Genomic DNA, 25,948 nt, shown 5'->3' with positions numbered 1-25,948 from the left:
AAAGGGGCAGGCTAGTTCCACCTGCAACATATCCAGCAATGCGGCACACGCTGTGCTCCCCAAGTCAGACATGGAGACAGCAACCCTCAGTTCCTTTACCAGCCGCCAATCCCAGGGTTCCCACGTTTTTTGCCCCTGCCCATCCTGAACAACTGAGCAGACCAGTGGTCTGCCATCTCCTGCCGGGCTCAAAATCACGTCCCCCTCCAGGGCACAGTTTTTCACGATCAGTCGCCAATGATCAATCGGGTCTCTGGCCAGCGTTGCTCAACCACACCCGTCCCCCTTTTCTACCACCTGAGCCAAAGCCTAGGAGTTTACAGAGACATGCCGCAGCTCCGCCAACAGCCGATACAGAAGCGTGTCCTCCGGCTGTTCCCCCAGCCGGCCCTCCCCTCCTCCTGCCCCTCCCTTAGATCACTCACAGCCAGGCGCCATACAGGCACACGCCATGCTCACGTCCACCAGGGCGTACACAGGGGGGGCAGAAGGGTGAGGTGGGAGGCCTGTGACTATACCTGGGGCAAACAGTCCCTCATCCGCAAATAAATCCGAGGTCTGTGCCCCTTCCACCGGGAAGGCCAACGCCTTCTCATACGGATCCCCCCAGCATCCGCCAATATGTCTGGTGAATCCGGCGGCTCTGCCGAGATCACCTCCACGCTGTCCCCTAGCTTGTCTGCTCCTCCCGCTGCGGTCGTCTGACCCATGGGAGAACCGTATACAGCCCCCAATGCTGCTGCCCAAACACTCCGGGATTGTGCTGCAGCGCCGTCTTACTCCCCATCCCCGCAGCGGCCAGCAGCTCCTAGCCCACCGCCTGGACCTTCTCCATGTCCATTGCCTGCACTGGATTTACCAGCAAACCTCTCTGTAACATCCGTTGGATCAAACCCTCCGTGCTGCTGGAGGACAACGGAGGACAACTACCTCCTGAGCCAGCACCTTCAGTACCTTTACTGTATCCTTGATGGATGCTGTCGACATGGTAAGGTCTGGATTACCCCGAGCCCCTCTCGCCATGGTGCACCGTTCACCCCTAACCTCTGTTCATATCTCATCGTGTTCACTCGCACTTCGGATCATGTCGGGGTCACCACTTGACGCACTCGCTACCTGCGCCAACGACCCCAGCTGCTGGACTCCATCCAGGGAGAGAGAGACAGACACGGATGCCATGGAGTCAGCTGTCAAGTCTATTATCTTGGCTACATAGATTTATAGTCCAGTGGAATCCCGCACATGCGTACCCGTACACCTGTTGCACAACCCCACACGCCCACACGCCTACCCTCCCCCTTAAGTCCGCCTAGCACAAGGCACATTGTCATGGTGCACACACCATGACGTGCAGCCACCTCCCCATTCTGTAGTGAATCGTTCAAGATGTTTTCCTGCTGTCTTCAGCTTGTTGTACAGCGGAGTTTCGCTGCAGCATCCTTGACCATATCTCCAACAAACAGTATTTCTTGTAATTATGCTATCTTTGCCTTGTCTCTTTTCTTAGGTTCAGTGTGTGGTCAATCGAAGCCTTGATCGAGTTATGGTAACCTAAATGCATCCGGCAATAGTGTTACAAAGTGTTATACAAAATGAAGGAGAAAGCTCTAAATCAGGCGGTCAGGATGCTGTGTACAAGGCATGATTATGTTATTAATATGATTAGTGTTATTATTTTGTAGTATGTTAATAGTTTGCTAATACACAAAAAAGGGAGAATTGTGGAAATAAAAGAAAGACTACTCAGAGCAGAAGCTGCGGAGCAAGATAAATGGCATGAGAAAGGAATGCTGAGAACCAAAAATACCTCCAGAAGAATTAAAACAGAAGTCAAGTGAGCTGTGTGATTGCCGCATGATAATGACCCTGACTGGAGGAAGAACCTGTAGCTAGGTACGTCTCATGACTCTGACTGGAGAAGCACCTGCATGCACAGTTGAGGAGTGTTTATGCAGTGTTTTGTTGACATGTAAAGGGCGTGTGGGAAAGTTACAAGAGAAAACTTGAGAATGTATATAAGGGATGTTAGAACCTGCAATAAATGATTTGGATTGTTTACATCTGAGTCTGTGCCTCAGACGCTGCAGGGCCTCTCTCTCCAGCAGCAGCATAGAGGATGTTTTCTTACATCCTGCTCCATCCATACTGGCCCCAGGGCCACAGCACAATCTATCTCCTGTTTCATTTGCTCAAAAGCCTGCTACTGCTCAGGGCCCCATGTAAAATTATTCTTTTCTGCATCACCTGATAATGGGGGGTGACAATGAGGCTGTAGTTTGGAACATGCATTCTCCAAAAACCCACTACGCCCAGAAAAGATTAATTTGCTTTTTTACTAGTGGATGGATACATAGGAATGATTTTGTCAATCACATCTGATGGGATGTGATGACACCCATCTTACCACATTGTACCTATGAACTTAATTTCCTGTAGAGTTCCTTTCACTTTGTTTTACTTAATAGCAAAACCAGCTTCCGGAAGGATCTGGATTATTCTCTCTCCTTTCTTGAAAAGTTCCTCTGCTGTATCGCACCACACAACAATATCATCAATATACTGCAGGTGCTCAGGAGCACCACAGTGTTCTAATGCAGTTTGGATCAACCCATGGCAAATGGTTGGGCTGTTTCCACGCCTGAGGCAAACGGTTCCAGGGGTACTGAACACCCCTCCAGGTGAAAGCAAACTGTGGCCTACATTCTGTGGCCAGAGGAATGGAAAAGAAGGCGTTAGCAATGTCAGTGGCGGCATACCACTTGGCTTCTATTGACTCCAATTCACACTGGAGTTCTAACGTTCGATACAGTGGCACTCAGTGGGGGTGTGACTTCATACAGGCCATGGTAGTCTACTGTCAGCCTCCACTCTCTACTAGCTTTATGCACTGGCCATATGGGGCCGTTAAAAGGTGAGTGGGTTCTGTTGATCACTCCCTGATTCTCTAGTTGACGAATCAACTTATGAATGGGGAGCAAGGAATCCCTGTTAGTGTGGTACTGCCGTCTGTGCACCGTTTTTGTAGCAATTGGTAACTGTTGCTCTTCCACTTCTAGCAACCCCACAACAGAGGTATCTTCTAACAGACCAGGCAGAACAGACAGCTGTTTAACATAATCTGTGTCTATATTAGCTATTCCAAAAGCCCATTGATATCCCCTGAGATCCTTGAAATGTCCCCTTCTGAGGTAATCAATACCAAGTATACATGGAGCCCCTGGGCCAGTCAGAATAGGATGCTTTTGCCAGTCTTTACCAGTAAGGCTAATTTCAGCCTCCAACACAGCCAATATTTTGAGAGCCCTGTCTCTCCAGAAATATGAATCGATTCTGTCCCTTCATGACTCGAGGGCATCAGTGTGAGCTGAGCACCAGTGCCCACCAGTGTCTTATATTTCTGGGGTACTGATGTGCCAGGCCATCAAATCCTCACAGTCCATTTAACTCTATTATCCTGTTCCCCCTGCTGTCTGAGCACAGGGCCCCTCTATTGATCACCTGTAGTAACTGGAACAATTGCATTGGTGGATTGTGGATGGATGGCTGACCCAGAGACGTCATGTTTATCTTCTCCTGGGTCACTGCGAGCAAAACAGCTGCTATGGATCACTGTCTCACACAGAACAACGATGGGAGTAGGTGAAAGGAATGCGGAGCTGCGACAGAGACCGCTGTGCCAGGTGCCATTAGACAAGCTGCAAGCAACTGCAAGTTATGGGAACCGTGCCTTGTTGTACTTAGCATGCTATTTGTACCTCTCTATATAAACGGCTGTTCGCAGTTATTAAATGGCTTGGCTACTAGTAACCATATTGGTGTGTGGCCTCGCCCATGCCGTGCCTTGGCTGAATATTGCTCTCCAGGGGACTCTGAACAGTCGCTCGGCAACAAGTGGCGCCTGAACAGCAAAGGAGCCTTGGAGTAAGAGGGAGCTGAGGCAGCGGTCGCAGACGGTTGGCGCCGGACAAACTGCAGTGCTGTAAGTGTCACAGTAGCTGAAAGCGGGCGCCGGACAAGATGCAGGTGTCGCGGTAGCTGGAAGCGGGCGCCGGACAAGCCAAAGTGCTGTAAGTGTCGCGGTAGCTGGAAGCAGGGTCGATCCCTGTCCTCTGTCTCGGCATGTCTCTCGGCACTCCTCGTATTGAAAGCTAAAAGGTGTTGTTGTAGCCTCTTTCTCTTTTGTGTGCTTCCCTCAGAGAAAGGGAGGAGTGATTGGAGTATTTGCATTTGTTTGAGAGGTGTGTGTGCCTCCCTGGGGGGATGTAAGAAGTTACTCGAGCTTTTGAATGCGTGTACCTCCCCTTCCCTCAGTGTAGATCTTTCAGTGTATTGAGAAATGAGCGGCAATATTGTTACTATGAAAACTGAATATGTGTTATTTGACCTTTTAGAAAAACATGGTGCTCGGCCCTCTTTATCAGGGGTGGATTGGGCACGACAGAACTGGCATAACTTGCAGAGTGTTTTGGACCGTATTAGGGTTCTACAAAATGAGGCTCCTACCCGAGCCGGAAAAGGAAAATCATTCGTTTGTGCAGTACTCGGGGCTGCTTTAAAAGCTGCCTTGGAGTTCCGAGATGAAAAGCATTCGGCAGAAACCCAAACTATACAAGCATTGCAGGAATCAGTTAAAGTAACACAAGAATTGGTAAAAGCTCTGCAGAATCAAATAGTGAACCTTGAGGAACAATTAGAAAGAGAGAAATGTAATTCAGTTTTGTTGCAAATAGCTTTTAAGGAAATGCTAACGTGTAAGAATACCAGTGACACTGTTATCCATAGTGCACCTGAAGGAAAAACTTATACTCAGGAGTGTTGGAAATATCCAAATAATTTTGTCAGGACGGTATCTGATAAAGCAGATTGTATTCGTGATTGCAATGGCGGGTGTCCCACAAGCAGGAGAGCGCGCTTATGGGCATGGATATGACAGCTTTTGTACCTTGTTTCTCCCCCCCGCCCCCCTTGCTTCCCCTGTTTCCCCACTGGCTGGGTACTCCAGGTTCACAATCTTATCAAAAGGTTTACATTTGATAATTACTTGTTAATCCGTGTGTTATCTGGTGTCAGTCAGTAGCTGTCCTGTTGTCTCCAAGATGTCTCAGTACCCTTCTCATTCGTATTGATATGGTGATTTTCTTCAAAGTCTTTGTTAGACAAAGAGTACGGAGGGGGGGGGGGGGTGCCAGATCTTCCTCAATACGTTCTTCAGGCACTCCCTAAGACATGTCACGAGTTGTCTTTTTAATTTGTGCAGGATATTCTTGCAATGTGTGTGACATATATTTTTTCGTGCTGGCTATACATAAGTTGTTACTAGCTTATATATGTATGCTGTTAATTGTTTAACTTCTCCTCCTTTAATTCTCTGTTACTCAAGTCGTGTCTATCCAGCACCAAAAGCTAGTAGTTTTTCAACATCAAGGGGTTTCTGATTTGTAAAGATATCTATTACATCTAACTTGCCTTTAACTGAAGGCCCAGAAGTTTTTCAGATGGCTGGACAGACAGGAGCTTCAGTCTTTGTGCTTATAACTTACTCCATCTACCTAATCTCTATGGATATATCTATCTATATATATGTATGTATATATTATTTTACTTATATACTGAGTATACATTGTTGGGGAAGGTTTATCTAGAGGATGAGCAATGAAAACTACCAGAGAACCCTGATAAAGTAGAAAGACCCCTGAAAAGAATTATTAATTGTAATAAAGGACTCAAATGGTAGCAGAGGTCATGAAATTAACAAAATTCTTATCTTGTTCTGATGCAGAAACAACATTCAATTCCCACAGGAGGAACTACAAGGAATGAAGGAAAGGCTAGATAAATTAGAAACTCCAATAGCCCCATTGCGTCCTTTGATAAAAACTGAATATACATTTGATAACAGTGAGGATGATCTAGATCCTCAAATGAATGTTAGAGAAATTCCCTTCTCAGCCACTGAACTAGCAAAATTGAAAGGAGATTTTAGCTGCTCTCCAAGGAAATCTGAGACAGAGTATGTATGGAGGGTTAGTCTCACTGATGGAGACCAAAATCTGTTAACAGAAAAAGAAGCTGAAGGTTATTTGGGACCAGAAGTATTTTTAACTACTAGCAATAATTGTGCTCCCTGGTCCTCAACACAGAGGGCTGCCTATTGGGCAGGTGGTCTCAACCCTCTAGAAAGGGGAGACCCTCTTGCCGTTACTGGAACAGTTGATCAGTTAGTAGAAAGTGTTCAAAAGGCTGCTTGTCTCCAAATGATGTATGACAGAAAGCTGCAGCCACACCATGAATCACCTATGATGATGCGTTGATCCTGAGAGGATGACCCCTTTAACCAGGGGGCTTCCAGAATCATTGAAACCCATAGGCATACAACTGCAAGGAAAGATACAGGCTTTGTCTCAGGGAGAAAGAACCCAGGCAGTATTAGAAGGAACTGTAACCTCTAACCATCTTCAGTCAGGATACAAAGTATGGACGTGGGGGGAGGTTGCCCAAGGGTTAATTAACTATGGGAGAAAATATGGGCCAGTGGTTTCTTCCTCCAGTAAATTTGAGCCAAGGGGAGTGAGGCTTGCAGCGGTCAGCATTGCCCCCCATCCACCTAGCCCAAAGCTCAGTGGGACTGGAAGGGTCTCATTTTCAGTAAAAACAGGTAGACGAAATATTGATCATAAATGTAATTGTCTCTGGATACTGGGCTGGCAAAAGGGTGTTCCACGAGATTTGATGAATTGATTACCCACAGTCAGGTTAGAGAAATTAGTTAACTGGTGGCCAGAACAAAAGCTCAAGAAGCTCAAGGAAAGCTGATGCCTTGGCCCCCCCCCTCCCAGGTGAGCGGGAGATGGGTGGGGTGGTGAAGGGTGGATCAATTAGAAAGCTCGCAACAAAAGGACAAGACCCTCGATTTAACGCCTTCTGTTCCAAGGCCTCACCACTCTTGCCAATTACCCCTGTGAGTCACAATCCAGTTGCTGATAAGTTGCTGATAACCCTGTTATCTCCCTGGCCAGCCTGTATTGGTTGATTTGCCTAATGTGGGGCCAGTTCCCCTAACCCTAACGGAACCTCATAATAAATATCCTTGGAAGGCTAAGGACACCCCGGAAAAAGGAATATAAAATCAACACTTGCTGATCTGTTCCCTCATTTTAACTATATTAACAAAGTCCAAAGAAGGGCAAGTTGGTGTCTTGTTTTATTTTTCAGAAGATCCCCGTGGGACCTTGACTGAACGCAGAAAGGCTGATAGCTGATCTTAACCATTTATGTTTTGTGACAGAAATACTGAAGGCTTGATCATGCTAGAATACTGAATATACCTCTTGATAACATATTTTGGTTACAATAGTGTTATGTTTTGGGTTGTTGTGAGTGTGGGTGGTGATTGATATCAGTCCTTGGATCTGTTAAACTTCACATTTGGGTTCAGAGTTTTTACAGGTCATCCTGGCTTACTGATATTCACAGTGATACCATTCCTTTTGATCCCTTCTTTCACCCCTTTTTATCAAACTGATTATGATTTGCATGTAACTCCTCCACAGTGTTTCTAAATTCCTAACAAATTGGGAAATGAACCAAGGGACCCATCTGATATCTTTTAGATGTGGTCACAAAACAAATCTATCATAAAACCCTTTGCACTGATGCTTTTCAGTGTCACACCAGTCCAGGAGTTCCATCCAGAACATGGTTGTTGAAGTTTTGATAAGAGATATGTATGTTTCTAGGATTTACCCCTCTTATGGTTTATACTGTGGGGTATCCTACACACACTGTCCTGTGAAAAATTCTGTAGACTATAACAATACTTGAACTTGCCAAACTAGTATCTATATCTCTCAGCATTTGAATTGCTTTGGAAATGCTCAAGCAGAAAATTCTCAAGACACTAAATCATCTTTGAGAACATTACATGGCAAGTCCACATATTGCCAAATTGGACTAGATATGCTTTTGGTGAATTAACTGAAGTGTAATATGTATGGCTATTCATAAACACCAGAACCTCCACTGAAGAATTCCCATCTGGATCCTGGCTTACAATGGGACTTCCTGGGTGGAGAAAGCAGCTGACACAAATATCTCAATTTGTTTTACTTGTTTATTTATTTAAATGTATGGTTATTGTCAAATGTATGGTTGTCTCTTTTCACTTTCTACCTTTTATTTGCTATGTAACATTTGTGTCACCACTCCTGAAGAGTCACCGGATAGTGTCTTTGGCAAATTGAATGACTCTAATTTTTGTCTAAAAATTCAATGATAATGGTAAAGTTGTTAAACAAATTGCCCACGGGATACGGAAAATAGCCCATGTTCCTGTCCAAACCTGGAAAGGCCTAGACTTCGACTTCTTTTCCTGGCTCCCAGGTGCCCCATGGGTCAAACGTATCCTATTTTATCTATTGTGTGCTGTTGCAACTCTTATGTTTGTACCTTGTACCATTCCATGTTTTATTCAACTTATACAACGTGTTGTATCCTCCATGTACTTTGTAACCACTTCTACTGATGGACAAATCCAACAGATCAGGGCAACAGTTGTAACCAAGCCCAAGAAATCTTATGTAGTAATGGTATAATAATTAACTTTGCCTTCCCCCCCCCGCCTCTTTCCCTCATGTTTGTTTGTTTGTTTTTCCCTTTCCTTTTTTTTCCTCTTTCTTACTACTTTTCTTCTCCTCACCATCGTGAAAGGTCAACTATGCTTCAGTTTCAAGCAACCTTTGAGCCACAGGGTGGTGTGAGAACCCTTCTTTGTCTTCTGTCTCAAAGCTTGCTTCCTGAGGTATTTCTTGTGATAAGACTCTAACTGATTTATGGAGGTGGCAAATGATGGGTGCTACCGTGTGACAATCAACATCACTTTGACATTTGAAAGCACCTTCCTCCAGAGCTACTTGCCTCCAGAAGACAGTGCTCAGGAGTGGTTACTGGCGGAAGATCTGGCCTAATAGCCCCAGCTTGGTGTGGGAAAAAATTGGGGAACGATACCATCATGCCCTGTGAAAAACAGGATGCAGATGGGCATCCCTGCTTCCTCTTATCTGCTGGCAAGGCCTGGAAGATGATAACAAAGGAATTTCTGCTGAGATCCCAGAGCCAGTAGCTGCCACTCCAAGGAGAGCTGACTCAACCACTTCGGATTCGAGCTGTCACTCCAAAGAGAGCTGACTCGACCACTTTGGACTTATTTATAAGTTTGTACTGCCATCGTAATCGTCGTTGTCACCATGTCATCAATGGAACAACACCTGACGACCCACCACTACTGAAGATCAATGACTGAACTACGAACCACCTTGGACCATGGTGGTGACTATCTCCCTCTTCCTTCCTATAAGGACTCCTTGCTTCTATTTCCTATCTTTTCTATCGCCCTTCTCCCCTTCCCCATCTCCCTGAATAACTAGGATTTGTAATAAACTGGTCGGACCAACATTTGAACCGTTGTTTCTTAATCTCACACCAGGTATACATATATCAAAGAACCTCCTCTCTCTCCTATAAATTGGAGCGAGACATCCCATTATCTTATGCTGCTGCCACTGATCATTCTCCCACCACACACAAACTGCTGTCTGACTCCGCTTCCCAGCATCGGTATACACAGTTCATCCCTCGACAGGCTGTAGGCTAACGTAAGGCCTAGGCACCCATTCAGTTTTTGCTAACCACTGCGATACCCGCCCCTCTGGTCGTACACTATGAAGCACCCCCGCATACCCTTCCAGGGCCACGATCAGAGGATCTGAGTGGCGTAGCGCCCACTCCAACCCAGCTACCATAAAAGGAACACTAATGTCAGCTGGATCTGAGCCCGTAATAGAAATACAACAGTCTCGTCCTGTAACGATAAGCTGAGCTATCATCTCAGTTCTTGTGCATAACTACGTGTGCAGCTGAATCGAGGGAAAGAGCCATTCAAGCAAAAAGAAAGAAGCTGTGGGAGAGCAGGAGCACGGGAAGGAGAAAGCAGGAGGATAACACTGTGCATTCCTGTCTGTCACTGTCAGTGGCATTGGTACAGTCATGTACACTGGCTGTCCGCCCCCCCCCATCCTCCCCAAATTTCTTTTGCCATTGACAGAGCACAGCAAAGGCATATTGTTCTTGGGCAAAGATTAGTAATGAGATTGGTACATTTGCAAGCATGCAAGCACTAACAGCTTGTCAAATTCTTTCTGTGATTTCTCCCAGAGCCCGTTGGGCTTCGGCTGTCAGCTGAATCTCCTCTTTGGGCTGTCGACCCCGGAGAAGAGATGTCAATGGGGCTAGTAGGCTGTTGGGAATGCCCACTTGTGGACGTATCCACTGAATATTCCCCAAAAGGGTTTGCAAGTCATGTAAATTCTTGACATCCACCCTGAACTCTAACCACTGAGGAGACACTACAGAGTCTGACAACTTCCAGCCTAGGTATAAAATCAGGGTAGTACGCTGCACCTTCTCAGGAGCCACCTTTACACCAAACCGACTGAGGTGGGTAGTTACCTCGGTCAGCCAATCTTCCAGGAATGAGGATTCCTGACAAAAGAGAATGCCATCTATATAATTATAGATAATCATTTTGGGTGCCTTTTTCGGAGGGGCCTTAGCGCCGCCGCCACAAACAGCTGGCAAAGGGTAGTGCAATTTTTCATACCTTGGGGCAAGACTACCCATTCATATCGGTCGGCTGGTTCCGCCTTATTAATAGATGGCACTGAGAAGGCGAAGCGTTTACAATCTTGATCAGCAATAGGGATAGTAAAAAAGCAATCTTTTAGGTCAATAACGATAACTGCCCAATCTGCAGGTAACATAACTGGCGAGGGCAGGCCAGGCTGGAGTGCCCCCATTGCCTCCATTTGCTCATTAATTTTCCGTAGGTCATGCAGCAGTCACCATTTACCGGACTTTTTTGGGATAACAAATATGGGTGTATTCCAAGGACTAGTGGAGGGTCTAATATGACTCGCAGTCAATTGCTCTTGTACTAATGTTTTGGTGATTTCTAGGCGCTCCTTTTTCGGTGGCCACTGTTCCATTCAAATGGGGTCATCAGATTTCCATTTCAGAGCAATGGGTGGAGGTGCCACAGTGGCCACTAGAGAAAAGGTTGATTAGTTAGGCGCACCCCATGCTGGCTTAGCACATCCCGGCCAAGCAACATCTGCAGGCCCCCAGGCAGTCTGGCTACATGTAACATTACGGTGACAGCATTCTCAGAGCCCACCAATACTACAAATGGGCGTTGTTGACTTATGAGTGGATGAAGACCCACCCACCCCACTGATATTATTAACAGTAGTAGTAGACCACTGGTGCGGTCAGATGTCAGAAGAGACCAGGGAGACATCTGCCCCAGAGTCTAGCAAAGCTGTCACAGTGATGCTAATCTGATTACATTGCAACTTTACCCGCATCATTGGTCGATCTCCGAGTTGAATAGTCAAGCAGGCTATGGGTCCTGTGGAGCCAAATCCCCCTTTCTGATCCGCCCCTGAGCTATTCAGACTCCCAGCTGGTATGGGAATAAATTGAGCTATACATGTACCTGCTGAAATAAACACAGGTGGAGTTAAGGTATACAGTAGTGCATAAATCGGTCCCCAACAATCAGTCTATTACCCTGGAAACTAAGAACACTCCCGATTGGCCCAAGGAGGATCGCCCCATTAAGATAGCATGAACGGGTTTCTTCAAAGACAATGGTCCCTCTGCCACCAAACGGATTTTTTGGACCGTTGTGTCTTGCAGATGAATGTCTACTGCTGTTGCCACATCCACTCCGAGACTCCCTCGAGTGGCTGGCTGCTGCCGGTTGAGGTAGCCAGTGCCGCTGGGTTGTGGTCCGGTACTTGTTTTGTCACACGCCGGTGCTCCGTGCTGCGCCAGCCGTTTCCCGAACCCCCTCTTCTACAAGTTGTTGTGGCATGTGAATCCTGCTGGCAAGTGTCACACCATACCTTTTCCTGGCACTGCCGATGCAGATACTCAATCATTCCACAATTATAGCATTTTTGGTCACCTACGCCAGCACCTTTTCCTTTTCTGGCATCCCGGTGACCTAACACTTGCTGTACTGCGGCTGCTATCTGGGTAGCCTGGCGACCCTGCTCAGCCCTCAGACCGCTACAGCATAGCCTCGACAGTGGCACCCTGTGGTAACGTAGCGAGAATGGCTCTGGTGCTCAGATTAGCATTGTCGTGTACCATAACTCGGAACAGCTGGTGCTTCGCCTCTTCAGGCAAGTCACTATCACGCAGGGTGACCCACATGCGATCAACGAAATGCGCGAATGATTCAGAGACACCTTGTCATACCGAGGCAAAAGCAGGCTCTCATTTTCCTGCGGGAAACGAGAGGTAAGTTTAGGTTGGACATTAAGAAACACTTCTTTACAGAAAGAGTGGTAAAACACTGGAATAGGCTCCCCAGGGAGGTGGTTGAGTCACCGTCCCTGGATGTGTTTAAGAGCCGTTTGGATGTGGTGCTCAGAGATATGATTTAGCAGAGAGTTGTTAGAGTTAGGGTAGTATGGTTAGGCTGAGGTTGGACTTGATGATCTTTGAGGTCCTTTCCAACCTGAGTAATTCTATGATTCTATGATAGTGGCCTTGTCAAGGAGGGCCTTCGTCTATTGATGTTGCTGGTGGTGGGAATCCTTATAATTTGTTCGGCTATTGCTGATGTTAAGAAAATGCTCTTGAAGGTTACCTTGGCTGTTTTGCTTGTGCAAGAAAAGAACGGGGGAATTGTGGAAGGATGGCTGACCCAGGGAGGTCATGTTTATCTCCCCCTGGGTCACTGCAAGCAAAACAGCCGCTATGGATCACTGTCTCACACAGAACGATGGGAGTAGGCGAAAGGAATGCGGAGCTGCGATAGAGACCGCTGTGCCAGGTGCCATTAGACAAGCTGCAAGCAACCGCAAGTTATGAGAGCCGTACCTTGTTGTACTTAGCATGCTATTTGTACTGCTCTATATAAACAGCTGTGTGTAGTTATTAAATGGCTTGGCTACTAGTAACCATATTGGTGTGTGGCCTCATCCATGCTGCGCCTTGGCTGAATGTTGCACTCCAGGGAACCTCGAACAGTCGCTCGGCGACAGACACCCATCAACATAGCTATGAATCATAGTTTCTGGTTTGAGTTTAGCTGTACACCAGATGGGTTGTGGTGGTTATGTGTTGACGGCCGAGCTAGAAAGTTTTTGTCACCGAGATGGAAAGGCTCTAGGAGCATTAGTACCATATATATCAATACATAACCACACTTTTCCTCCGTCGGGAATATTACGGACACCTTGGAAAAGAGTGAAAAGGGTGTCAAACCCCTTAGTGGAAAAGCCCACAGGCTTCCATAGCTTTGTTAGGTGGTATATCCTGTCCCTAGGAGTAAGCGAGTTAGAAAAAGCAATAGTCAACATCTCAGCTACTCTGGAGATGATAGAAAATGCAACCACGGATTCAATAAGGGCATTACAAGTAGAAGTTCCAACATTAAGTAAGGTAGTATTACAAAATAGGATGGCATTAGACCTATTAACTGCAAAGGAAGGGGGAGTGTGTATGATTCACAATCAGAGTTGTTATGCATATATAGATGAGACTCAAAGAATAGAGACTGACCTGCAAGCCATATGGGAACGTACCAAGTTACTTTACCAAGTCTCATCGGATGATACTTTTTTGTCTTTACAGAATTATGGAAAAAGCTCACTAGTTGCTTACCTAATTTTGCATGGTTAAAGCAGCTCTTTATGGCTTGCATTATAGTAATTGCTTTGCTTATCTTAGTATGTATTCCTCTGCGATGCATGCTATGGCTGTGTAAGGGTTCAGAGAATAGCTGCGAGGACTGGAAGAAACAGGCTAAGACAGAAGATGGAAAATGGGAGCTATTTTAGGAACTCTCTTTCTTGGAATGGGATCATTTAGCAAAAGGTTTTGCTAGATTCAAGAAAAGGGAGGATTGAGATCAGGAGTTCAGGTAGACCTAGGGTTTGAACACATAAGGGTTAAATAAGCTAGCTTTGAAAACTACGGAAGGAAAATGACATCTCAACATTTCATGGTTAGCTGTGTAAACACAAAGAAAGGAACAATATGGAATGAATGGCTTTGACTGGTTTGAATGCACCGTGTCTTGTCCTGGCGAGGGTGACCCAAACCACTGATGAAAATCCTGTGATCATGCTACAGCAGATGACGAGATAGATGGCTGGACCCATTGTGCTGGTACCCATCTCGGACCTATTCTTGTTAAGACACAAGCATAGCCTTGGCCCCACGTTATCATTGTCCAACAATTTAGAAAATTTAGAAAGTTAAGAACATAGCATGCTTTAGCTATTCTTTCCTGAGGAGTCATACCTGCACTTCCCCCCCTTTTTTAAAATTTTTAAAATTTTATTTTTAAAAGGAAAATCTATTATTATTATTTATAACATCACTGAAATTATGTATTCAGAAGCAGAATTATGAAAGCCAGGCAGGTGCAGGTAAGATATACAGTTGTAAATATACTGTAGAGCAAATGAAGGTAATGACAAAGCCTTTATTTAAGAAATAGGCACACGAGGGAAAGATATCAAAAAGAATCGACTCACCCCTCCCGGTAGCAGCGCGCAGGCAGAGCCGAGCTGAGGAATGTGTCCCTCCCCCGTTCGTACCGCCGCGCCGCCGCACTCACACACTCACAGAGCCCACCCATTGGTTCAGGCTGTGACCCTGGAATTCCACTACACTCCACCCCTTCACAGCATGAACCAATGACTGAGCAGGTAGGGGGTGAGCCCCTGCAACCTGGTGGCCCAAGACACAATGCACATCGCGATGCATACACAACACCCGCCGCAATATAGGATGTCAAAACAATAAAGGCAATCAGTGGCAGTCCACTTCACGGTTCTGTTGGGCCAGTACTTGATGTTCTTTCTCGAGGCGTATCTTTTTCAAGGACCAGTAGTGCTTCTGATTCATGCTCTCCAGTCCCCAAAAGTTCAGCAGTGCGTCACAGGGTGTCATGATGTTTCCTCATAAGCGTGTTTGAGTGATGTTGCTCCTGCTGGCCATCCTGTGAACTTAAAACCTCAAGGGGAGTAAAACAGATGTTTAATAGGTACGAGGAGGGGTAGGTCCGCCCTCCACGGTAAGATGCAGGCTGTATTTCGGTCTTGAGTCAACACCTCTGCCTGTATCGGGGCACGTCCTGGCCTTCGATACCACACTCTTTGGCCCGAAATCTGCGACTGAATCACTATATCGGGTACCAAAGGGGGGGTTCTAATTTGCCACATGGACATGATTAATGTCCCCCTTGCAATGAAAATAGGGGTGTCAACTATTACCTCTGTTGGCCATACACCGATTACTGAAGGGTTTACTGATCCCCCAACCTCTAACAATCTCCCCCAAGGTGCAAGGAGACCACACCATTTTGGTCCTGCTTGCACCTTCCAAGGCCATTTTACCTTGTGTCTCCCAGGCTCTAGGTCATCAGGAGCAGGGAGCAGAAGATTATTCATTGTGCCAACTTGTGGCTTGAGTGAGGTGTCCTTGCTTGTAATTTGTATCCTAAGTGGGGAGGCCCAAGTTGTCTGCAGCATTTTTAAAGCACTGGGTCTGCCATCTCTTGGTCTCTCATTCAAGTCTCGCAGGGTTTCATAAAGCCTTTTGGTCCACCCCTGCAAGGACTGTGAATCTGCCTTCAGAGCAGCCTTCAGGATCCCATTGTATCTTTCTATTAGGCCTGCTCCTGTTGGATTGTAGGGCAGGTGAAACCGCCATTCAATGTTATTGTCTTCAGCCCACTTCTGCACAGTTGCACCTGTGAAATGTGTACCTTGATCACTCTCAATAACCTCAGGAGTCCCGTATGATGCCATCAATCTAGTTAGAGCTTTGATGGTATAGGCTTGGTTTGCCTTTGCTACAGGATAGGCTTGCATCAGTCCACTCGCTGTATCGACACAAGTTAGGGCATATCTGGCCCCCTCCGATCGAGGAAGGGGACCTATATAATCGATCTGCCATCGCTGTAATGGGTTGTGTCCTCTAGCGAGATGGGCCGTAGTTTCCGGCAGAGGTCTTGGTCTCATTCGCGAGCAAGCGTCACAGTCCTGACATGCCTGGACAATATCTGGTAACTGTATGGGCAACCCCCATGCTTTAGCTGCTGCCCACATGGTTTTCTGTCCTGCATGCCGTAATTTCCGATGCAGCCAGTGAGCTATGTCTTCTGATGGTGTACTTCCCAACCATCGGACTCGAGCCAGTGTGTCAGCTTCATCATTGCCTGGTGACTGCAAGGGTTGATGTCCAGAGACGTGGTATGCTCGTACGGTCCTGTGCCTAACCACGTTCCATATATCAACCCACATATCTTTGCCCCAGATAGGTCGGGCATGGATTGTCCAATCCTGAGTGGCCCACTGTGCTATCCAGAGCGTGAGCCCTCGGTAGACTGCCCAACTATCTGTGCAGATGTTTAGTGCACTGTTGCCAGGCTCTTGAGTTATCACCATCCACACAGCTCGTAGCTCAGCCCACTGGCTACTTTGTCCATCCCCTTCTTCAAACCATATTGTTTCAGTTGAGGGATGGTATGCGACAGCTCGCCACCTACTTGGGTTCCCTCTGCTGGATCCATCTGTATACCAGGCATCTTCTGGGATAGGGTATTTTCCCTCCTGTACAGGACTCTTTTCTGGACAAGTAACCACTATTTCCTCAGGTGTCTCGCTGTGATATGTTACTGGCCCAAGTATCTTTTGAAGTTCTTCCTTCAGTGGAGATGATGACAGGCGGCTTCTTTGGCTAAGATAGGCAACCCAGCGTGCTACTGTTTGTGATGGGGCCACCCCGGTCTTAGGAATGTGAGTTAGGTCTTTTACCCACCCCTGAATTGGTAAAGTTGTTTTGACAATAACCTCTGCGGTCTGAGTTATTGGTTCTACTGCCTGCAATGCAGAATAGGTAGCCAATAACTGCTTTTCAACCATGCTGTATCTCTCTTCTGCTCCATGCCAAATCTGTGACCAGAACCCAATTGGGATTCGAACAGAACCCTGGCGCTGCCACAGCCCCCAGCCAAACCCTTCTTGGGTCACATGCACATCTAGTTCGGCTGGAAGGGTCGGATCAAATATACCTAGCGCCTGGGCCTGTTTAACAGCTATTTTTGCTTGCTGGAAGGCTTCTTGTTCTGTTCTACCCCAATCCCATACTTGGCCTTTTTTTGTTAATCGATATAAGGGTTTTAGCAGTTGTGCTAAGTGGGGAATAAAGGATCGCCAATATCCTAATATACCCAAAAACTCCTGCAACTGCTTCGGTTTCGTAGGAACCGGGAACGCTTGGATCTTAGCAATGATCGCACTGGGTAACACCTTAGTCTTACCTGACCAGACAACACCCAGGAATTTAACTGATAGCCCTGGTCCTTGTACTTTTTGTGGGTTTATAGCCCATCCTTTTTCCTGTAAATAAGTAATTAATGATGGTACTGTCTTTTCTAATGCCTCGATTGAGTCAGACGTTAACATCAAATCATCGATGTAGTGGAACATTTTGACAGTAGATGGTTTGTTCCAATTTGCCAAGTCACGTGCCACCAAATTATGACAAAAAGTAGGTGAATGCACGTACCCCTGAGGTAGAACTTGAAAAGTCCACTGCCTGCCCTCCCACGTGAATGCAAACTGGTCTTGGGACTCCTTAGCAATTGGAATGCTGAAAAATGCATTTGCTAGATCCAGAACGCAGTGGTATGTTTCTATTTCTCTACTTAATGTATCCATGAGGGAAGCGATGTTGGGTACAGCTGCATGGATCGGTGGTGTGACTTTATTTAGTTCTCTGTAGTCTACTGTCATTCGCCATGTACCATCTGGTTTCCTGACTGGCCATATGGGGGAGTTGTATGGGCTGTGTGCAGGTCTAATAATCCCTACTCTCTCCAGCTCCTGCACAGTCTTGGTAATTTCTTGTTGCCCACCCGGGAGTCTATACTGCTTTGTATTTGTGATCCGGCGTGGTTGTGGCAAACAAATAGGTTCAATTTCTGCATGACCCCTTATGATTGCCTGCACTGCCCGGATACTAATACATCTTTCCCTTAATCTGAACTCTCCCACAGTGGTTTGGAGAGTCAAACCCGACAGGATATCAATCCCCAATATGTACTCTGGAATTGGGGCAATAGACACCTTGTACTCCCGGGGTGGTAGACGCCCAACCCCCAGTTTCAACCATGTTTGTGTTACGGGGATCATCTGCCCCCCGAACCCACCTATCATTGCCTTAGAGCCTGAAAATTGGTTTGGGTCACCATATATAATTGATGTTTCTGCCCCAGTATCTACTAATGCCATAACCCGCTGCACATTCTTTCGGGACCAATGAATCGTTAGTTCAACGTAGGGTCTCCGGTCTCCTCTGGAGACCCTAGTCTTGGGGAATTTTGGCTCCCCTGTCATGCCATCAGCTCTGCAATCCCTAAGTCTTTTTCCTCTGATGGCTCAACTGTGGCTGCCCGGGCCACCTGAGGAGGTTTACGTTTTTTTTGATGGGACTATGAAGTCTTCTAGATTCCACGTGTTTTGTGGAATCCGTTCTATGAGTCTAACTCCTTCCCTTTTAGGAGAGCGTTGGAATCTCTGACTGTTTGGTAACTGTTTCCGTAGTTGTAATAAGACCTGGTTAGGCTGTCCATCGATCTTTTGAAATTGTACTCCTGCCCTAATCAGGTCAGTGAACGTTTGTTTTCTTGAGACCCTGATGGGTCCAGATTGAATTACATTAGGGGCAGGTCTCCTAGGTCGTGGTGGCAGATGGATGTCCGACTTTTCCACCACCATTCGGACATTGCGCCTGGCGCGCAGGCGCTCTGTCTCCCCCAGATCTGCCACCAATTGGGCGGCCTGTTGTATAATGGCCTCTCAGGCCACTAGGGGATTCAGTATGGATACCAAAATTCCATACTGATGTGGTGGAGCCTGCTGCAGGATGAGGTCCCTCATTCCTGCGGAAAATTTTATCATATCTGGGCTCTCAAAATTGTCCTCATAAATTGCCTCCTTCATACCTAATTCTCGGATATAATTTTGTAAGTCCTCCATAGAGGACCACAGGCCGGTATTTAATGGTATGTCCGTTTTATTTGCCCATGTCACACGGCATGCGGCCATTAACCATGTAATCAGTGAATGATTTTCTTCATTGTGTTGCACAGCCGCATATAGTCTTTGCCTGAGGGCCGGGTGAGTAGTAATGGATGCCAGTTTTGAGATTTCTGGCCCATTCACCACAACGCTTTCTGCCCCCATGTCATATAGTCTGAGTAACCATGCTGGCACACTCTCTCTCGGTTTTTGTCTAAAGCGTTGTACTAAATCCATTAATTCAGCTGCCGTGTATGGGCGAGCTGTTACATGTAGTGTGCTCTGGTCAGGGGGCCACTGGTCAGGGGGCAGCCCCGCTGGCCTGTCCTGCGTTTTTTTTGTTTTTTGAGTTACAACTGGTCGGATCTCAAAGGGATCAAGCTCTAGTGGAGCCTCAAGATCTGACTTCTTAGTGCTTTCATTTTCTGAGTCCAGTTCATGTGGACTCTCTTGTATAGGATCCCCAGTTATTTCTAGAGAGATGTTTCGGATTTTTTGTACGGGAATGATAGGGTTAGGTTTTTTCCCTCTCAAAATTGCAACCTGTCTTTCCAGTTCTTCCACACGGTCACGTAATAGTTGATTTTCATCAGTGAGAGCTGCTTCAGTTATATTTAGCCGGTTCAAGGCCATCAGCAGCGGCCACGCCACCGTGGAGGCAGCTAACTGTCGTTCTCGTGTAGTGAGTACGTTTTTGTTTAGACTACTGAAATACTCAGCCAGGCGGGCTGGGGATTCCTGAACATTTCCTGCATCCCGTAGGGGACCCCATTTTTCAATAATACAGGCAATCCCGTGATATGGGGATCCTAGGAATCCCGGGATGTGCCCTGGCAAAACTTCACTTATGGGGCTAGCCTTTCCCCGTCCAAACCATCCCATGAAATTGTTCAAAAATGTCATGGTAATTATTTTAAGAGGCTTATAATTGGGTATCTTTAAAGATATTTGGCTGCCTGGCTCGCCAAAATGTAGAGCAAATGAAGGTAATGACAAAGCCTTTATTTAAGAAATAGGCACACGAGGGAAAGATATCAAAAAGAATCGACTCACCCCTCCCGGTAGCAGCGCGCAGGCAGAGCCGAGCTGAGGAATGTGTCCCTCCCCCGTTCGTACCGCCGCGCCGCCGCACTCACACACTCACAGAGCCCACCCATTGGTTCAGGCTGTGACCCTGGAATTCCACTACATATACACATTACGTTCTTAAACACCAGAAGATATTCAGCCAGTCAAGTTCGATTATACAACCAATTATGAGAAAGCTTCCTACATTGCCAATCTACTGCACAAGAACACATAATTTTATAGCAAATACTGTTTTCTCATTTAGCTATGTGCATTCACCTTGAATATGATTCTGTGATCTGGGATTAAAGATTCCCTCTCTTGTAAGAAAGACTACACTACCTACTATAGAAAATAACAGCTTTAAAATCAGGAACCTCTTTACTGAAGTTTACATCACATCTGCAAGGCAGTGAGGCAATGTATTTTCACCACTTTCAGCTGAATTCAGACACAGCACAACTTTCAAACACATTTCCAATATTAGGCCTTCTCAATCTGCATACCATGATCTTTTATCTTAGAATTTTCTGCAGCATTGAACAACTGCTACAACAACTAAAAGGTTCAGAAAAATACACTGCAACAATGCCAACAAATGTAATGAGTGAGAGCCCAAACACAAGCAAACGTCTCAGCAGCAGCTTTCCACAGCTCCTGCTCCCACAACCTGACGATCACCAAGCCTGGAGGTTTGATCCTCCTCCTCTTGCGGTGGTGAATGAGCCATAGGCTCAGGGTCTGCAAGCTTTGCTTCGAGTTGCTGAGCTCCAATAGCTTCCAGTCCAGCGCCTTTTGTTGTGCAAAAGTAGTGGGATTCTTTAGAGCACGCAGCACCTTTTGGTAGTCAACGTTAGTATTTTCAATCGCTAGCTGTTGAAATACAAGAGCTCTCACCTGCTCGCCTGCTCGTTATCGACCTGTTTTTCCAACGAGTTCTTAAGCCTATCCAGAAATGTCATATACGGTTCTTGGGGTTGTTGCTTAATACTAACAAAAGACTGCCTTTGCTTTCCAGCCTCTGTACAGCTTGGGAGGGCACGCATTGCCAAATGTTTAACTTGCTGTAACCCCTCCGCAGCAATTAGCACCTGTTGAGCTGGGGTGGAGAAATCCCCCTCCCCCATCAAGGCATTCACATCTACAGCCCGAAGTGGGTTTTTCCGCTGCAGCAACAAGTTTTCAGTTGCCTGGATCTGTGCCAACCCCCTCCATTTCGATTCCCACACAGTGTCTCGCAGGACACTATATGACAAAGCCTCCCACCGCGGTTCTTGTCCCGGGGCCACAATGTCAAGGAAAGCCCTCAACATATCCGCATCCCCAGCTTTCCTAGCCTTCCTCCGAATAAGTGCCCACTTATCATGCGGATTGGGGAGAAACAGATCCGGCTCTTCCTTAAGATCTATCAGGCCATGATCAAAAGGGTTGTCAGGACTTTTGGGAGAGGAGGCAGTGAGGACCCCGCACGGCGGTGATGATGAAGGAGCTGATGGCACAGTGGGTGAGCCCGATGAGAAGCCAGCGGCTCCTTCATCCTCGTATGAATTGGAGACAGCCAATGATGAGCCTGTATGACTTTTTAAGGCTTCAAAATGTTTTCTCAAGGTTTTTAGCAACCCGGACACCATCCCATCACTTCTAGTGGATGCATCCCACAATTTTACAAAGACATTTTTCGGTTCAGAGGTCATTTTGTTCCCCATGGTATGCAATCGCTTACCTTCGTCCAGCAAAAGGCAATCGGAGCAGCTGGGGACTGTAAGACTTCTCTCAGCCTTGCACTTCTTTCAGCAGGATAGGGTCTCTTCCAGCTCTCTCTCTATAGGAATTCTTTCAGCCCTTTTTCGATAAAAGCTTCTTTCAACTCTCTCTTTCGCTAGGGCCTCTCTGCCCGGTGCTTCTCTCCAGCCCGGTGCTTCTCTCAGCCCACTCCAGACTGGTATGCCTTTCGTGTCCCTCTTCGGGTGCCAATTGTGGCAAGAGAGCTGCCCGCAGCTGGTGCGGAGAGAGAGGCGCAGACTCACTTGCTGGTGCAGAACAAAGAACTAAGAACAACCTGCATTGTAGGTGCTGACAACCTTTTATACCCGCACAACAACAACTTGTTCACATGTAGGAGCCAGGCATCTAGTGTGTGTTTACATCTGGCTCAAGTTACTGCTAAAGTTGTTTACTCATTAGCAAGGCAATTGAAGAGTAAGAAAGGGTTCAGTAAGGGGTCTGCAGAAACTAAGGGTAAAAGAGAATTAGAAATAGTTTACAGAAGCAAATATGCAGAGGCCGCTAGAAGAATGGGATAGTAACAAGATGGGATTAGGACAATGCGGAGGTAGAAGAGATAAAGATGAGGGTGTGAAAACAGCTCAAGGACACCAGGCAAGGTGGTGATAAGATGTCCCCAGAGCAAGTTAGAACTGGTTCCGGGGCTACCCCTCCCTCAGGATCAGAAAGGTTACAGCGAGGAAGACTACGAGCCTTCATCCAACGACCACCAGGAGGAGAACCCCACTGCTCATGACTCATGTGCAAGGGGGAGGGACCGTATGCTAATGGGTTCTCAGAAATGTAATGAATATGTATACGAATTCCAGGAAAATCATTGATTATGTATTAGTTCTGCCTATATCTATACCAAGTTTTTGTCCTGATGGTATGCAAGTTAGGAGGAGCTATCCCCCTGCATCCAGCTCTGCGCAGCATTGATTAAAACATACCTGATTTTATAACTACTTTGTGGTTATGGAGTTTGATTCCACAAGTCATAATGACTCTCTTTGTCCCACATACAGGTAATAATTCTTTATGTAGCACAGAGTAAGAGGCAGCCGTATCCACCAGAAAATTAACCTCTTTACCCTGCTTCCCTTGCTGCAGTTTAACCAGTGGGTCTGCTAGGGAAGTCTTCGCAGATTCCCATAATTCAGCTTTTGCGATCAGAGGTGGTTCCCTCCCCCACTCAGCTTGGGACAGCGTCTCCACCAATGTGCCATTTCCCTGCTATTTGCACACTGCTTTCGAGCCAGTGGGGGGCAGAACTCTCCCTGGGCCCTTCTAGGCCCCTGCTACTTCTTCCGGAGGAGATCTCTGGGTCCTCAGTCCCTGATTCTAATGCAGCAACAGTAGTAGCTGCTATTGTTCTTCCCAATTTCCTTACTATCTCTGTTCCTCAATCAATTATTCCAGATCCCTCACCTCTCTTCTTGGTCTTGACATCCCTGTTACACCTTGCTCATCTTTGCCTTCCTCAGCCTATGTGTTTCCCAAACCTTTTTTCACTTTTCAAACTTTCATCATTACAGAAACTACTAACATTATATTTCAGTTTCACCTCTCCATCCCCCGGGAAGCTTCCAGTGCTAACACTGGGATATCAGGTCTCCCAGATCTCTGCAGATAAAGGCTATTCTCACTTCCAATGTCCCGTCCCCTTCCTGCCCCTGTCACGGAGTTATCTAGATAAATCTATGCCCGTGACAGGGGGGCAGTAGGCCCTTGGGTCCCCTTGAAGAGTGAGAACAGGACCCTGCAGTTATAGAGAGAAGGACCTCACAGCAAGAAAAGGGAAAGTAGTTTCACAAAGTAGAAATAAGGGGCAAATAGAGATAGTTTAGGTAGAGAGTGTTAGAAAACAAGGGATTCCAAGCACTTTCACAGACACTAGGTCTGGAATAACAAGGAGGATGAAGGTCATAAAGATAAGGACTGGAGAACAGCTCGAAAACATTTGGCAGGGAGGTGATTAGATGTCTACAGGGCAAGCTGAAACCAGTTTGGGGGATGCCCCCCCTTCGGGGTCAGAAGTTTGCAGTGAGGAAGACTATGAGCCTTCATCATCACGACCTGCCATGCACGCGCAAGTGGGGGGGAGGGACTGTATGCTAACGGACTCTCGGGACTGCAATGAATATGTATCCGAATTCCTGTCAACTACTGATTATGTATTAGTTCGACCTATATCTATAGCACGATTTCTCCTGACGGTGTGCAAGTTAGGTGGAGTAATCCCCCTTGCACCAGGGTGTACGCGCGTCACCAATAAACACATACCTGCTCTATATTCTTACCGGCTATAGGGTCTGATTTCCGCACGTCACCCTGGCTCACACGCACACACACACACAAAAAAAAAAAAAAAAAAAAAAAGGAAGGAAAAAGGGAAAAGGGTAGGGGAATGGGAGCTGGACTCAGAGAGGGAAAAAAAAACAACAGAGCAGCAGCAACGATCTAAGGAGGAAAACTTATTTTACTAACTATGATATCGGAAAAGATAACACAATATAATACAATCTAATTGAAAGTAAGGGTAATAAATCAAATAAAATAAGAGAGAGAGAGAGAGAGAGACAGTGAGAGAGTTTCCGAAACTGAAAGGTCTACCTGATGAAGGTGCATGGCTTGGAAGCACACCCACCCCTCTCCTTGGCAGTGAGCGAGAGAGAGAGCGTGCGCTGAAAAAAAAAAAAGAAAAAAACCAACCAGATCCCGTGACTTCTGTGATGTATCTTCCTTCTCTGACCGTGATGTCCTCTGGGATATGTAGTTCTTCTTCTCTTTTGAGAAGCAGGTATCTGGAAGGTTGTCAATCCACGGAACTGGAGTATTAACTCTTTAAGTACCCATACTGTCCATGATGTTATGATGTGGAATACCAATAGCAAAATTACAATACCATGACAGCCCCGTTCACAAGTAACATGCTGTTCACAGCAGGAGTCCCCGGCCCGGGCTCTCTCAGTCCAAGAGTTCTGTTTACGAGCCCTGACCGGGGGGCAGTGCGGGGGGTGTTTTCTATTGCTAGCAACCATTTACATTTGCTGACACAGATTACTAGCTCTAATATCTCAAACTCACTGTTTTTCCTTAACTCTTTTGTCATTTTTTTTTCCACAATTCCACTATTCGTACCCTAAATTACACTTCCACATACCCTCAATTATGCTTCCATATACCATTAACAAGTATACTTTCTTATACCATCAAAACAGTTTGTCCCACTCCCTTCAAAACCCACAAGTCAAACAGTACAGTTCTTCAATTTCCACAAACACCTAGTACTTAGACTCACAATTAGAATACTCAATTATAAAACTGGTCCTGTTACATCATTTATGTTCCTGGTTTCTTATTCAATGTTCCCCCTGACTTACCGGCAACATCTCTCCAGTGAGCCAAAATACAACCTAGAGGGGTCTTCTTTGGAATTTCTTTAGACTCTCCTTGTCCCATAACAGCTATTTATCCTGGCCAGTCTTAGACATTGGGTGAAAATCCCTTGTGTTTCTGCTGGGTAATGGAGTCCACCTACTTCCCCAGGGCACTAGAACACAAAATTCCCCGAGCAAGTATCGTAACCAACGTCCTTCAGCAAAATGGGGATTTTTACAAGAATTTTCTTAGTGTTGCTGGGTAATGGAGTCCATCTACTTCCCCAGGACATGGGAACACTGAATTCCCCGGACAAGAGTCATAACCAACATCCCCCAGCAAGACAAGAGTATTTTAAACAGGGAATGGAATTCTACAAGTAAAACTTTTGCAGCACAAATATTTAACAATTAGAAAGACAGTGACTGTGACTAACACAGTTCTTTTAACCAAGAAAAGAAAACCAGACATTTACTCCTTACACAAAGTTTAACTTGTCACTTTCCTGCCAAGCCCCTCCTGGCAGTACAATGTTACAGTGACCCATTTTTCCCCAAACTGTAAATGTC

General features: G+C 46.3%; 1 long non-coding RNA gene across 2 annotated transcripts; it reads right to left on the bottom strand.

Annotated features, from left to right (window-relative positions):
• Positions 1-8,096: 8,096 nt before the first annotated feature.
• LOC112530487 lies at positions 8,097-24,670 on the bottom strand. 2 transcript variants are annotated; one of them, XR_005842518.2, is made up of 3 exons: positions 24,612-24,670; positions 21,955-22,229; positions 8,097-12,344 (listed from the first exon to the last, which is right to left on the bottom strand). It is a non-coding gene; the product is annotated as an uncharacterized LOC112530487 (long non-coding RNA). The 2 variants fall into 2 exon arrangements; XR_006932323.1 differs by lacking the exon at positions 8,097-12,344 and having other exon boundaries at positions 21,944-22,229.
• Positions 24,671-25,948: the final 1,278 nt, after the last annotated feature.

Source organism: Gallus gallus, chromosome W (genome assembly GCF_016699485.2).
Source record: "Gallus gallus isolate bGalGal1 chromosome W, bGalGal1.mat.broiler.GRCg7b, whole genome shotgun sequence".
Taxonomy (NCBI): domain Eukaryota; kingdom Metazoa; phylum Chordata; class Aves; order Galliformes; family Phasianidae; genus Gallus; species Gallus gallus.
The sequence above is the reverse complement of the archived record's forward strand: the minus strand, read 5'-3'. Positions and strand labels throughout refer to the sequence as shown.